This window comes from Medicago truncatula, chromosome 6 (assembly GCF_003473485.1).
Source record: "Medicago truncatula cultivar Jemalong A17 chromosome 6, MtrunA17r5.0-ANR, whole genome shotgun sequence".
Taxonomy (NCBI): Eukaryota; Viridiplantae; Streptophyta; class Magnoliopsida; order Fabales; family Fabaceae; genus Medicago; species Medicago truncatula.
The window spans coordinates 42,412,121-42,426,942 of record NC_053047.1 but is presented as its reverse complement, the minus strand read 5'-3'; positions in this window follow the sequence as shown (position 1 = coordinate 42,426,942).

The following is a 14,822-nucleotide window of genomic DNA, read 5'->3' as shown; positions in this document are numbered from 1 at the left end:
TGGCTGTTGTTTTGTCTTGTAGCGTAGACAGAAAACAGAGTAGTGGAGGTAGTGGTTGTACACTTGTACTTTGTCAACTCTATTAATGAGAGACAAGTGCTCAGTGCTATCCATATATCCGTTGATACCTCCCTTTCAATTCTTCGTTCTTCTTTGATAAGACTGAATTGAGAATCAGCTACTTTGAATCTTCAGTTTGATTAAAGGATCAAACGTAGCTTCTGGTGAAGATATTGCTTATGATGAAAACTTTTGCTTCTGATGACCTTCTGCTTCTGATGACGTCATCTCTTCAGAAGCACTTCAGCTTCAGGAGCAGTTTTCTTCAGATGCTCAGAATTTCTTTTTCTTTCCATTGTTCTTCCAAGACCTATTGAAATAACTTGAGTAGCCTTTGGTCCTGTACACTTGAACAATTATTAGTAATAACCAATTGACAATTTTTAATACCTTGTTATCATCAAAACTTAATAAGGTTCATTGTGAAACACATTTTGTTCCAACAATCTCCCCCTTTTTGATGATGACAAACAATAGTATTTAAAATGTTCAATTGTTGTTGATCTAATTAATAAGTTGACCACTGGGATAGAGGTTTGTAAGCTCCCCCTGAGTCTAATAGATCTTTAAGGTGAGGTTTGTAAGCTCCCCCTAAGTTCTATTCTTATTAATTAAATTTCAATAAAATACTCATAAAATCAAATCAGAAGTATTTAAAAGAAATTTAGAAGTGGTTGTAGTGGGGCTCAGTGCCTTAAAAATACTATACATTTACTCCCCCTTTTGTCATCAACAAAAAGAATAGAAACAAAAGAAAGAGTATCAGAGCAAAACAAAACAAAAGAATAAACATATAACCTTTAAAAATAGTATTTCAGAGCAAGCAGCATTAAATATCATCAGAGTTAAAGCTTGTAAAACATATTGAAGGTGAAAAAGCACAAGATCCAGAAACAATGATAATATATATATAGAAAAGTTGAGATACAAATGCAGTGCAACTAAAGTACTTAGAACAAAAAATTAAAACAAGCAAAAAAAATGTGCAACTAAGGTTGGGTTTGCTTGTACATCTGTTCCAATAGATACTTGATTTGCTCATCCTTCTTTTTGAGTAGCTCATCTTTTTCCCTCAATCTTCTTTTGTACCCAGCATGAATTCTTGTTGCCCTTGAGATGTACTCTTCTTCTGGATAGAAAGGAGTGATGTCCAGCAGAGGCACGTAATTCAGCTCTTTCACTCTAGCTGCTTCATGCATATCATCCAACATCTTTTGCAGCATGGCAGAGTGAGATGAGACACACTTTGAACTAAGCTTATCCAGCAGGTCATCAAAACTCTTTTTCAGATCCATCCATTGATCAAGATAGTGAATAGGAGGTACAGGAACTGTTCTGCGAAGAATCAGTGTCTGAATCTCATCACTAAGCTTGATTAACTGTTCATCAATATACTCAGATTCAAGGATATAGTCAGGGATGGTTGAAGGTTCAGATTGAGTTGTATGAGATGTGGAAGGTTGGTCAGAGGCTAAATCTATTATTGGTGGTTCTGGTTGTTGTTCTGGTTCTGTTGATTGATGGTCAGAAGCAACTTGTTCAGAAGCAACTTGTTCAGAAGCATCTTGTTCAGGAACAGTTTGTTCAGGAACAGTTTGCTCAGGAACATTTTGCTCAGGAACAGTTTGCTCAGGGATGGTTTCTGTTTGTTGGTTTTCTAACACAGTCTTTCCAGGGACTGTCTTAGAGGCCTTTGTAGGTGTAGGTTGCATTTCACCACCTAAGTGTTTTTCTAAATTGTGAATGGTTGAGGATTCTTGTTGTTGTTGGGGGATTTCTGAAGTAGTTGCTTCTGAAACTACTTCAGAGGCTCTTTGTGGAGTTTGGTTATTTGGTGAGTTTGTTTGGGTGGGTTCAGGTTGTTGTATACTAACAGGTTCTGGAATATCTGGATATAGTGGATGAGTAGTAGGCAAATTGAATTTCTCACACAGTTTAATCCTATTTTTGGAAAATTCTATTTGAGTTCTCTCATAGTCAAGTGTTCCATATTCTGTTAGTTTGGTAGGTTTGGTTTTTAGAAGTTTGTCTATGTGTTGGCTAAGGGGTTGGTCATCTGATTCTGTGGATGATGAAGAGGGTGAAGAGGGTAGAGATGGAATCTGAGTATAGATGTCAGGTTTGGATGAATTACCTGAAGATTGAGCTTCTGGATGAACTGCTTCTGGAGCTTTTGAAACTGGTTCTGATGAAGTTGCTCCTGAAGCTTGCTTATTCTTCAAGGCTTGAGAAAGCAGAGTTGCTCCATACTGAACAGTTTCTAACTCAGACGCTAAAGCAGCAATGTCAGGAGTAGGCACATACCCTGCAGCCTTGAGACGCTCATCCCTTTCTTTCTCAAACACTTCCTTCAACCTTTTCTTCTCTGCTATCTTGGATGCAGAGTACTCCTTAGCATACTGCTTTATTTCTTCAGTCATTTCAAAACTGGGCATGACTATAGGCTCTGAAGTTATAATCCTTTTTGCCTTCTTGGGGCTTGAGTCTTCATCCCAGTTTTCTTCCAGTTCTTCCAACATTTCTGCCCTTCGTCCTTCAGCTGTCTTCAGATTCCTTGAAGATCTCTTCCTTTTGATGGTCTTAAGAGCAGCTTCTCTTTTCTTCTTGGGACTTAGAGGCTCTTCAGAAGCAGCTTGCTCAGAGCCTGTTTGTTCAGAAGCAGGCTGTTCTGCTGTTTCTTGAGCATTCCTTGTCCTTTTTGAGATAAGAGGGACATCATCCAAATCCTCCACTTCCTCAAGAATGGTGGACATAGCAGATTTTTCCTTCTTGGCTTTCTTATGCTTCTGAGCACCCTCCTCAGTAGCATCTTCAGCAAGGTATTCTTCCTTGGTGATCTGCTTCTTCTTAGATTTTCTACCTTTGGTCACAGGCAGATCACCACCATACATTTCTTCAGGGACATCTTTCAAGCTGATCTTCTGATTGTAGGTTTTGTAGAAGTCCAAGATGTAGGCTCTCTGCACATCCAGGGGATCCTTCTTGTAGATGGGGATGTGATGAGTGACTAGATCAGATATTGCATCAGATTCACGCATATCAGAATCTAGTTTCTTGAGAGCATTTGCTGGAATCAGTTTCATCTTCACAAGTGTTGATGCATTGATTATCTTCCCAGTTACTGCTCCCAGCTTCTGGTTATCATAGATGCCCACATCCTTCAAGGCACTTAGAAGTCCTCCTTCTTGAAAGATTACAGAGAGTAGTCTTCCATAAGGAACAAACTTTCTGTTTTCCATTTGACTCTTCTTTAGTTCCTTGATCATGTATTTGAACATGTACTTTGGAACATTCATCGTTGTTTCCTGAGTGATGGTGTGATGCAGAAAGACTTTGTGACCAAGTGAAGGTTGATCATTTCCTCCACCTTTGGGAAAGATGTTCTCATTCTGGATCTTCAGCAGCATTTTCTTCTCAATGCTCAAAGTGCTGTAAGATTGAGCAACCTTAGACCCATAGATGGTCTCATTCACAATTTCCTTCCAAGAGCTGGTTCTTGGATTAGGAATTTCTTCTCCAAAGTATTTGCCAGAAGTATCCCTTCCCATGGCTTGAGCAATAATCTGCTCATTTATGGTTACAGGAATACCCATGACATTTGATCTAATCTCTGTGCCGGTGAAGGAGAGTAGACCCATTTCTTCTCTGGTTTTTCCCTTTAGAGTAGGATCAACCAGAATCAGTTGAGCTTCTTCCTGTCTAGCAGCTTCAATGTCAAAGACTGAAGCCCTTACCCAGAATTGTCTGACCAGCACTTCGTAAGTAGGACCATTGAGAAGACTGAAGTAACTCATCAGCTTCTGCTTCTTGTAGAATCTTACCAAGTCGCACCCATGGTGAGTTAGAGAAGCGAAATCCACTGGATTTTCCGCTTGAATGATTAACTCCCATTCCTCAATAGACATAGTTCTTCCTTTGATTTCATATGCTGGAGTATCTATATCCATATTTGATGAAGAACCACCAGCAGAACTTGAAGATGCCATAGATTTGAAGTAGTTTTAGGGTTCTAAGGTGTTTTGAGAGGATGAGTGAATGCGCTTACTTTCGCAGAGGGTTGAGAAGAAAATAGAAAGTGTTTGTTGTGAAGTGAGTAGTGTGTGAATTGACTTAGTGTTTTTATTAAAACGTTTGCAATTCAGAAGGGACAAACAAACACAGCATTAATGACAAATTGGGGGCGCGTGTAAGTATGTTAAAAAGCAAATAAAACATTATTGCCCTTTTTGTTATACTCCAATACAAATAGACCACGTCAGAGACTCTTCAGAAAACTACCTTTTGGATAATGGGACAGCTGTTACATGAAGTAACTGCCAACGTTCCCACTAACCATGCTATTCAGAAGCAAAGAATAACACTTCTGAAGTTTTAGTGCTGACGTCATCTTCAAAAGCACATTTTCCTCAGAACCTCAGTTAAGAGCTTCTGATGAACCAAATGATTCTGAATAAACTTCAGAACCAAACTTCTTATTCAGAAGCAAGCAATTTTTCAATCAGACACAAAATGCATGTTCAAATTTTTCTTAATAAAATCAAATCTTTCAACAGATAAAGGTTTTGTAAATATATCAGCCCATTGATGTTCAGTATCAATGAATTGTATATCTAAAATCCCTTTTTGAACATAGTCTCTGATAAAATGGTGTTTGATTTCAATATGCTTGGCTCTTGAATGTAGAATTGGATTCTTTGACAAATAAATAGCAGCAGTATTATCACAATAAATGGGAATACTGTTAGCATTAATCTGATAGTCTTCCAACTGATGTTTCATCCAAAGTAGTTGTGTGCAACAACTTGCAGCTGAAATGTATTCTGCTTCTGCTGTAGACATAGCAATAGTTGCTTGTCTTTTGCTTGCCCAGGATATCAGATTCTCTCCCAGGAATTGACAATTTCCACTGGTTGATTTTCTTTCAATCCTATCACCAGCATAATCAGCATCACAGAATCCAATCAACTTATAATCTAGGGATTTCCTATACAGGAGTCCAAGATTAGTTGTTCCTTTCAGATACCTGAAGATTCTCTTAACTGCAGTTAAATGAGATTCTCTAGGATCTGATTGAAATCTTGCACACAAGCATACACTGAATAAAATATCAGGTCTAGATGCAGTGAGGTATAACAGAGAACCAATCATACCTCTGTATAGCTTCTGGTCTACTACTGTTCCAGTATCTTCTTTGCTTAAGGTGCAGGTTGGATGCATTGGAGTGTTCATCACTTTACAATCTTCTAGCTTGAACTTCTTCAGAAGCTCCTTTGTATATTTTGTTTGATGAACATATACTCCTTCTTTACTTTGGTTGATTTGAATTCCAAGAAAGAATTTCAGTTCTCCCATCATACTCATTTCAAATTCATCCTGCATTAACTTAGAAAATTCTTTGCAAAGAGATGCATTAGTAGAACCAAATATTATATCATCAACATATATTTGCACAATCAAAATATCTTTCTTAAGAGTCCTTCTGAAGAGTGTTGTGTCAACTTGTCCTCTTTCAAAATCATTTTTAATTAAGAAATTACTTAGTCTATCATACCAAGCTCTGGGAGCTTGTTTCAAGCCATATAGTGATTTCTTAAGTTTATAAACATGGTCAGGATGCTTAAGATCCTCAAACCCAGGAGGTTGTTTAACATACACTTCTTCTTCAATGACACCATTAAGAAAGGCACTTTTGACATCCATTTGATATAATATTATGCCATGATTAATTGCGTAGGATAGAAGTAACCTGATTGCTTCCAATCTTGCAACTGGAGCAAATGTTTCAGTGTAATCAATGCCTTCTTGTTGACTGTAGCCTTGAGCAACAAGTCTGGCTTTGTTTCTGGTTACTTCTCCTTGTTCATTCAGCTTGTTTCTGAATACCCATTTTGTTCCAATAATGTTCTTCTGAAAAGGTTTGGGTACCAGATCCCACACATCATTCCTTTGGAATTGATTTAGCTCTTCTTGCATAGCTAATATCCATCCATCATCTGAGAGAGCTTCTTCAACAGTTTTAGGCTCAATTATTGAAAGCAGTCCTATTAATGACTCTTCTTGTCTAAAATGTGATCTTGTTCTTCTAGGACTATCTTTGCTTCCAATGATTAGCTCCTCAGGATGTGAAGATTTGTGCTTGAATTTAGGTTGAATAACCTGCTGAGTGTTATCTTGACAGTCCTCAGAAGCACTTTCATTCTGTACTTTTGGGCTAGGTTCTGCTTCTGAATTAGACTCAGCTTCTGGAGTGATTTCAGCTTCTGGACTAGATTCAACTTCTGTATACTTTTCAGAATCAGAAGGTTGATCAGATTCTGATGCATCTTCAGAATCAGTTGTACCTGCATTACTTTCACTTTGCTCTGAAGTTTTACTTCCAGGCTCTCTATCATCAAATTTTACATGCATAGATTCTTCAACACATTGTGTTTCTGAATTATACACTATGTATGCCTTTGACCTTTCAGAGTAACCTAAAAAGATTCCTCTTTGAGCCTTGGCATCAAATTTCTTCAGATAGTCTTTAGTGTTTAAGATGTAACAAGTACATCCAAACTGATGAAAGTAAGAGATATTGGGTCTTCTTCCTTTAAAGAGTTCATATGCTGTTTTCTCCAACATAGGTCTGATATAGATCCTATTTTGAATATAACATGAAGTATTGACTGCTTCTGCCCAAAAATGTTTAGCTAAGTTGTTTTCATGGATCATGGTTCTGGCCATTTCTTGTAAGGTTCTGTTCTTTCTTTCTACAACCCCATTTTGTTGTGGAGTTCTAGGAGAAGAAAACTCATGGAGAATCCCATGTTTTTCACAAAAAAGTTCAAATGGCTCATTTTCAAATTCTCCACCATGATCACTTCTGACTTTCAAAATTTTCAATTCTTTTTCAGATTGTATTTGAGTGCAGAAGCTGCTAAACACTTCACATGCATAGTCTTTACTTTTAATGAATTTTACCCAAGTCCATCTGCTGTAATCATCAACAATGACTAATCCATATTTACTTCCATATAAAGATGCAGTGTTAACTGGACCAAAAAGATCAATATGGAGTAATTCTAAGGGTCTGGAGGTTGATACAATGTCTTTAGACTTGAAAGAATTTTTCACAATTTTTCCTTTCTGACATGCACCACAAAGTGCATCTGAATGATAATCAATGTTAGGCAATCCTTTGACCAGTTGTAACTTGCTAATTTTAGAAATTAATCTCCAATTAGCATGTCCCAACCTTTTATGCCATACCCATTTTTTTATCATTCATTGACAGAAGGCAAACTACCTTCTGATCAGCCAGATCAGAGAAATTTATTTTATAGACATTCTCAACTCTCTTTCCCTTGAATGTAATGGATTTGTCATCCTTGTTGACTAGTGTGCAGTTGGTCTTACTGAACGTTACATCATATCCATTGTCACAAAATTGACTAATGCTCAATAGGTTATGCTTCAGACCATCTACTAGCCACACATTATTAATTGAGATGGAGGAATTACCAATAGTACCTGTACCAATGATCTTTCCAGTTTGGTTGCCACCAAACTTCACTTCTCCTCCATCTTTCATTGTAAGGGTAAGGAACAAAGCTTTCTCTCCAGTCATGTGCCTTGAACATCCGCTGTCTAGGTACCATGACCTTTGTTTCTCTCTTGCCCTTAAGCACACCTGCATTTTTGGACAATTCAGATTTAGGTACCCATATCTTCATGGGTCCTTTTGGGTTAGTTTTGGAGGTTTTACTTTTCCTCCCTTGTACCTTAGGGTGAATGCTGAGTGGCTTCTGATCATTCAATACTTTAGGTTTGACACCTTTTGGTATTGTTTTCTCAGAAGCAGTAGCTGCTTTGTTCTTCTGATCCTTTTGTTTTGGGATTTTAGATTCTGGTTTAATCAGATTCTGATGAACAGTTTCTGATCTTTTCAGAATTGTAATCTTTTGACTCTTAGGATCAGATTTTGTCATTACCTTGATCTTAAGGTTTTCTGGCTTTGATGTGATCTTAGCCTGTGAACCAGAAGCTTCAGGTTTTGACTGATCAGCAGTTACAGCATTTGTACCTTCAGGCACAAAGGTGGATTTCAATCCATCCTTGATACAATCACAGTAGCTCTTGAGACTGTATTCTTTGGATTTCTCCTCAGAATATCCAATCCCTTTGCCTTTGTTCTTGTATGTGCTGTAGATCATAGAAGCAACTTTGCTTCTGTCTATTCCAGCCATAATAAAATCATCCAAGGCAATCTCATGTTTATTGCCTGAACCTTTATCACATTTTTCTTGTAGCTTCTGACAAAGACTCTTGAGTCTATCTTCATATGTTGTTGATATGAGGTTAAACCCTTTGAGTTCTTCTTCAGAAGCTTTCAGTTCCAATAGAGTTGACTTTTGTTGTTTCATCAAATCAACATATTTTTCTTTTAAATCTGTCAACTCATTGGTTCTGTGTTCAAACAGTGATAAAAGTTCTTTTAGAGAATCAACAAGTTCTTGTCTAGGGATTTTGGAATATACCTCATTTTCATCTTCTGAATCTGATTCAGCTTCTGATACTGCTTCTGATGATACTGTTGCCACTAACCCCACGGCTGCCTTAGCATCATCATCAGCTTCTTCTTTATCAGAACCAGATTCACTATCCAAATCTTCCCAGGTCGCCATCAAGCTCTTTTTGATTTGCTTTCTGAATTTACTGGAGTTGAAGCTTGATTTCTTGGATTTGTCTTTAAACTTCTCCTTCTGAAGATCAGGGCAATCAGCAATGAAATGACCAGGCTTCTTACAATTGAAGCATCCCTTCTGATCTTCTTTCTTGGAGTTCTTGTAGCTACCTCTCTTGCTCAAAAATTTCTTCTGCTTCCTTGCCAGATACTCAAGCTTGTTGGACAGTATAGCCATTTTTACAGATTGATCTTCATCAGAATCTCCATCAGGTGATTCTTCTTCAGATTCACTGGCTTTGTAGGCTTTGGAAGATTTTGAGGTCTTTCCTTTAGATGGTAAAGCAATGGATTTACTCTTCTTAGAGGTTTCATGCTCATTTAAACTCATTTCATGCACTTTGAGTGAGCTAACAAGATCTTCAACACTTAAAGTATTTAGATCCTTAGGTTCCTCAATAGCAGTTACTTTGGGTCTCCATCTTGGAGGTAAGCTTCTCAAAATCTTACTAACATGATCAGAAGCAACATAGCTTTTCTTCAGTATTTGCAATCCAGAAACTAAAGTTTGAAATCTTGAGTACATTTCTTCTATACTGTCATCATCCTTCATTCTGAAAAGTTCATACTGACGAACTAGCATCAAAGCTTTAGCCTCTTTTACTTTCTTGCTGCCTTCAAAGTTTGCACATAGAGAAGCAAACATAGCCTTCGCAGTAGATTTGTCACTCATTTTCATGTATTCGGTGCGAGGTATAGAAGCCACAATGATTCCTCTTATCTTGTGGTGTTTCTTATAAAGCTTCTTCTGAGCAGGAGTATGTATTCTTCTGTCTATAGCAGCTCCTTCTTCATCCAAATCCAGATCATCAACTCCATCTTCCAGTATATCCCATAGCTCTTCATCCAATCCCATGATAAAGCTGTACATATTAGTTTTCCACCATGAAAACTCTTCTGGATCTCCATTAAACTTTGGAGCTTTTCCAGAGTCTGTTTTCTTGTCAGCAGTATCATAGTCATGCTTGACACTTGTGTATTTTGTAGTAACTGATTCCTCATCTCCAGACATGTTTTTCTAATAGATCTTGAACTGTAACACGGTTAAGTGCTGTGATAACAGAGCAGGCTCTGATACCAATTGAAGGTGAAAAACACAAGAAGGGGGGGTTGAATTGTGTTTTCTATTTCTCTTAAAAAAAAACTTCTTCTGATAAAACTTCAGAAGCAGTTTGATTGCTTCTGATGAAATGATCAGAGTCAGATTGCAGCGGAAAAGAACAGAGCAGAGAAAAGAAAGACAAAGACACAAGCAGTTATCCTGGTTCCTTCCACAACACGGAAGTAGTCCAGTCCCCCTTGCACTTCCAAGGAGATTTCACTATAATCACAAAGATTACAACTGCTCAATACTTTCTAAGTATGAGACTTCACAAAAAAAATGCTCAAGCACACACGCAAGAGTCTTCCAATGCTCAAGCACTAAGCAAGAGACTTCTAATGCTCAAGCACGCAGGCAAGAGACTTCTAATCAAACAAAAATACAGAGAATTGAGTTTGAATTGAACACTTGATATACAATCAGTGGTGTTCACAATACAATACAGAAAAGACTCTAGACTTTGAATTTCTAAGATGTATCAAATCAGTGCAGAAATTCAGTGTGCTTTGTAGAATCAAATTGACAGAGTTTTGGCGTTTTTGAACTTATGTATCTCTATATTCAATCTTCAAGTCTTCACTCCTTTATATAGAGGCGTGAAAGAGACGTTGAGATAATCAGCACGTCTAAAGAGTCGTTTGAAATCCTTTGATTATCCACCAGTGATCCTTTGCCTGATTTGGGTGTAGTCCTTTGAAGAATAAGCTTCAAATTCATTCCCATCTTGAGTGTACAAATTCTGCAGGCATGGCTGTTGTTTTGTCTTGTAGCGTAGACAGAAAACAGAGTAGTGGAGGTAGTGGTTGTACACTTGTACTTTGTCAACTCTATTAATGAGAGACAAGTGCTCAGTGCTATCCATATATCCGTTGATACCTCCCTTTCAATTCTTCGTTCTTCTTTGATAAGACTGAATTGAGAATCAGCTACTTTGAATCTTCAGTTTGATTAAAGGATCAAACGTAGCTTCTGGTGAAGATATTGCTTCTGATGAAAACTTTTGCTTCTGATGACCTTCTGCTTCTGATGACGTCATCTCTTCAGAAGCACTTCAGCTTCAGGAGCAGTTTTCTTCAGATGCTCAGAATTTCTTTTTCTTTCCATTGTTCTTCCAAGACCTATTGAAATAACTTGAGTAGCCTTTGGTCCTGTACACTTGAACAATCATTAGTAATAACCAATTGACAATTTTTAATACCTTGTTATCATCAAAACTTAATAAAGTTCATTGTGAAACACATTTTGTTCCAACAGCTTTAACGTCAGTGAATATTTTAACTAACAAAGTGCATAATCAGAGTCTATTTTAAAATTTTGATAAATTGAGGAACTCATGTGGTTATTCGTTTTATATTCAGGGACTAAATTGACTATTACCCTGTATTATAATTAATAATAATATATACTACATATAAAGAGCATACATAGTTTTAGAGTGACTTTTTCACTTCCCATTATACCCTTAAACCAAGTTGTCTATAAGATTGCTACATTGTATTTTTTTAAGGAAGAATGTTATATTTTTAGTGTCTTTAAAAAAGATAAGAATTTATATTATAGTTGTTATATTGTTAATGTACTCTTTGAAAAAGATTAATATAGTTTGTTACGATATTAAAATGCAAAATATATTTGATCTATAATTTTAGCCAAAATCAAAATTTCATAAAAACTTTTGCACGTAATTTATACGCATACAAAGAAAAAAAAAAAAGACAGATAAACACGGAGTGTCTGTTTTAAACGCTAATAAAAATAATAATTTGGTTGAGAAAATAGACAAAATGACAATATCATTGAATACTCACTAACCAAAATGAAAAAAATTGAAGTTGGAATGCGGTCAACGTATTTAACCTAACAATTTCGACCTTTTTTACCCTTATAATCGTTCACAAGTGTCTTTATTACAAAAGCTCATTACCTCTTCTTGTGCTAAATAAATATGGGCCATGCTAACTTATGCGGCACACATTAAAGATTCTATAAATGATAAATATTTACTACAAAACATTAATTTTCATTCTCTAGAAGAATAAATTGGCATAATTTTCTAAACAAAATTTCCACTTCAAGTTCCTTATAAAATGTGCCCTAAGGGCACAAGGTAGCATTTTCCAATAAATAAAAGACAAACAAACCTAGGATTCACATATAACAAAATCTGGAGGCAGATTTGTGTTGTAAAAAGAAAAGAGCAAAACAGTGACGCCGCTGATCCAAGAATTTCAAGAAGACAATTTCGTTTTGATATGTTTAGGTATCTTTCTCAGTATCTTTGACACGCTTTAGGTTCAGCATATATACACCTCATAATTAGTTTGATAAAATTATTATAACATGTTGTATTGTATGCTGCATATTTTGTTTTGGATATATGTGCTTATGATGAATCATAGCCCAAGTCTTCTGTTATTCCTTGCTTTCATTCCATGTTTGATATGTATGTTTTGGTGATGTTTAACTATATAGATATCACTGTGCATGCATGCAATTTTGAATGATATAAGGGTTAGGGTTTCTATTATTATGATTACCAATTCTTCTAATTTTTGGAGGGTCAAACTGATTCTACAAGTTGTAGAATTGATTTTAACATTTGTGTATGTTTTAAATAAGAATTGATTTTGTTTGTGGAATTAATTCTACTTGAAACTATAATTTGTAGCTTTTAGCTTTTACACTTGATTTTAACCTTAAAATTATAGTCAAATCCACTTTTACACAATACATCCAAAGTTGTGTTTTGTACTCCGAAACTTACTTGTCTCACCATCAAGGTTCATCGTCCTACGACTTTCCCAGCCCCCCCTGCATGCCATTTACCTTTCATTGAAGAAGTAAATATTATTTTACTCTTTTCGTTGTATATCAAATGAACGTTTAATCGTCATGACTTGGTTGCAATTACTAGCTAATGTAAAGATAATGACTCTCGATTTCGAAACCTTTAAGATGATGCTTATGGTAAGTTACTTTAATATCATTTCTCCTCTTTATATTTTTTATGTTGCTCATGATAGGTATTCATTTGAATGAATCCAATTCACTCTAATTATGCAGGTTCTAAGAAATAATGATTCAATGAGAAATCAACTTCCTTGCTTTGTTAGATTGAAGTCATTGAAACTGGATGTTGGTCATGTAACGATATATAAAGAGAAGATAATAGAAATGGTAGCATAACTACTTCCTTGTTACAATTCACATTGTTAGGAAGGCATGCATAGTAACTTTTAGGTATTGATTTTTACACAATTAATACTCACTTTTGTCTCTAATTTCCATTCACCAAAAATTATTTACTTTTTTATTAATTTTTAATATTTTACTGGTGCAAGGTTTAAAGAAGCAGATATGATGGATAAAGCAATTAATAGATCTTGAGGACAATGGTGGTGGCAGTAATGTCGACTACAACTTATCTCTTTGTACAACAATATTTATTTGTCTACCTTATATCTAGTTGTATTTCAAACTATATTATTGTGAAACTAGTATTTGGTGAAAGGCCAAAACTATATTTTTTAATATTTTAATTTATGGTTAAATATGTCATTGATCTTTATAAATATTCAAACTTTTAGTTTTAATCTGCATAAAAAATTTCTTCAATTTTTAATCCTCCAAACAATTTCCACCGACAATTTTGATATCTACTTTTACAAATCCAAAAAATAAGAGCAAGGTGGAAAAAAAATGTGAACAAGAGTATATAAAATTTTACAATATACAGCAAGCTAATTATAACAAAATATAAAGCATTTCATTGAACTTATATAAAATGTTCCTTAAAAAAATAAATCAAGGCAATTTTTCTTTGTTTTAAGGGAAAAAAACGTGGTAATTATGAAATATGAACATGGGTAGTTGTTTTATTAAAAAAGAAATTAAATTAATAGGGTTAAAATTGGAAGAAAATATAAAAAAGTAAAAGCTAAAAACTCAAAAACTACTTGAAATAGCTTCTTAAAAAATGCTACAAGCTAGTGGGTAAAGCTTTTTACCAAAAACATCTTATTATATCAAAATAAGCTTATAAGTTAGTCCAAAAAGCAATAAGCTACTCCCTCGGTCCCATAATAACTGAGCCAATTGTAAAAAAATATTGTTCCAAAAAAATTGACCAATTTCACTTTTCAATACAATATCAATTACTTTTTTTCAATTATAACTATAATTAATACTACTTTCACAACTCTCAATTCAATATATTTTATTTTGCATTTATGATATAAAGAGGAATGCATCAATAGTTGATAAAGACACTCAAAACCATTTTCCTCTCTCTTTCCTTTATACACTTTTTCTTAATAAGTGTGAAATGAGCTAAGGGCTCAATTAAAATGGGACGGAGGGAGTAGCTTATTTCTGTAACCAAATACAATTGTATTTGGTCTATAAATGTGACTAGATATGTTAATTATTCCATGAACTTAAAAAACTGTGTTTTGCTTATAAATGTAACCGAGAGGAATATTTATTTGCATAAATTGTTTTGTATATGCTATAAAATAAGTCAATCTAAACGGAGCCTTAGGCGGCTGATGTTGTAATTTTGTAATCCCCTCCATTTATGCTATAGTATATAATTAATTTTTTTATTTTAGTAAGAGTATATGATTTATAATTTTAGGGTTTTTAGAGTCTATGTATAATGTGCACATCAAGTGTTTGATGAAATGTTTGAATGAGTTTTTCATTGATTTTTTTTAATTTCTTATTTTGTAGATTTGAAACAATGGCCGAGTGGATCGACGTTCATGTATAATTCAACGGTGGAGAACCTCAGAGGTTGAAGGTTCGGTGCCTTGGTGTAACGTTAAGAGGTCTTAAGGATGAACTGACTGAATTCAACCAAGGAGTCAATCCCAGAGACACAAGGAGGGTGGAACACGTTCGGTATAAACGTCCAACGCTCGACGAGGGGAGAGTATC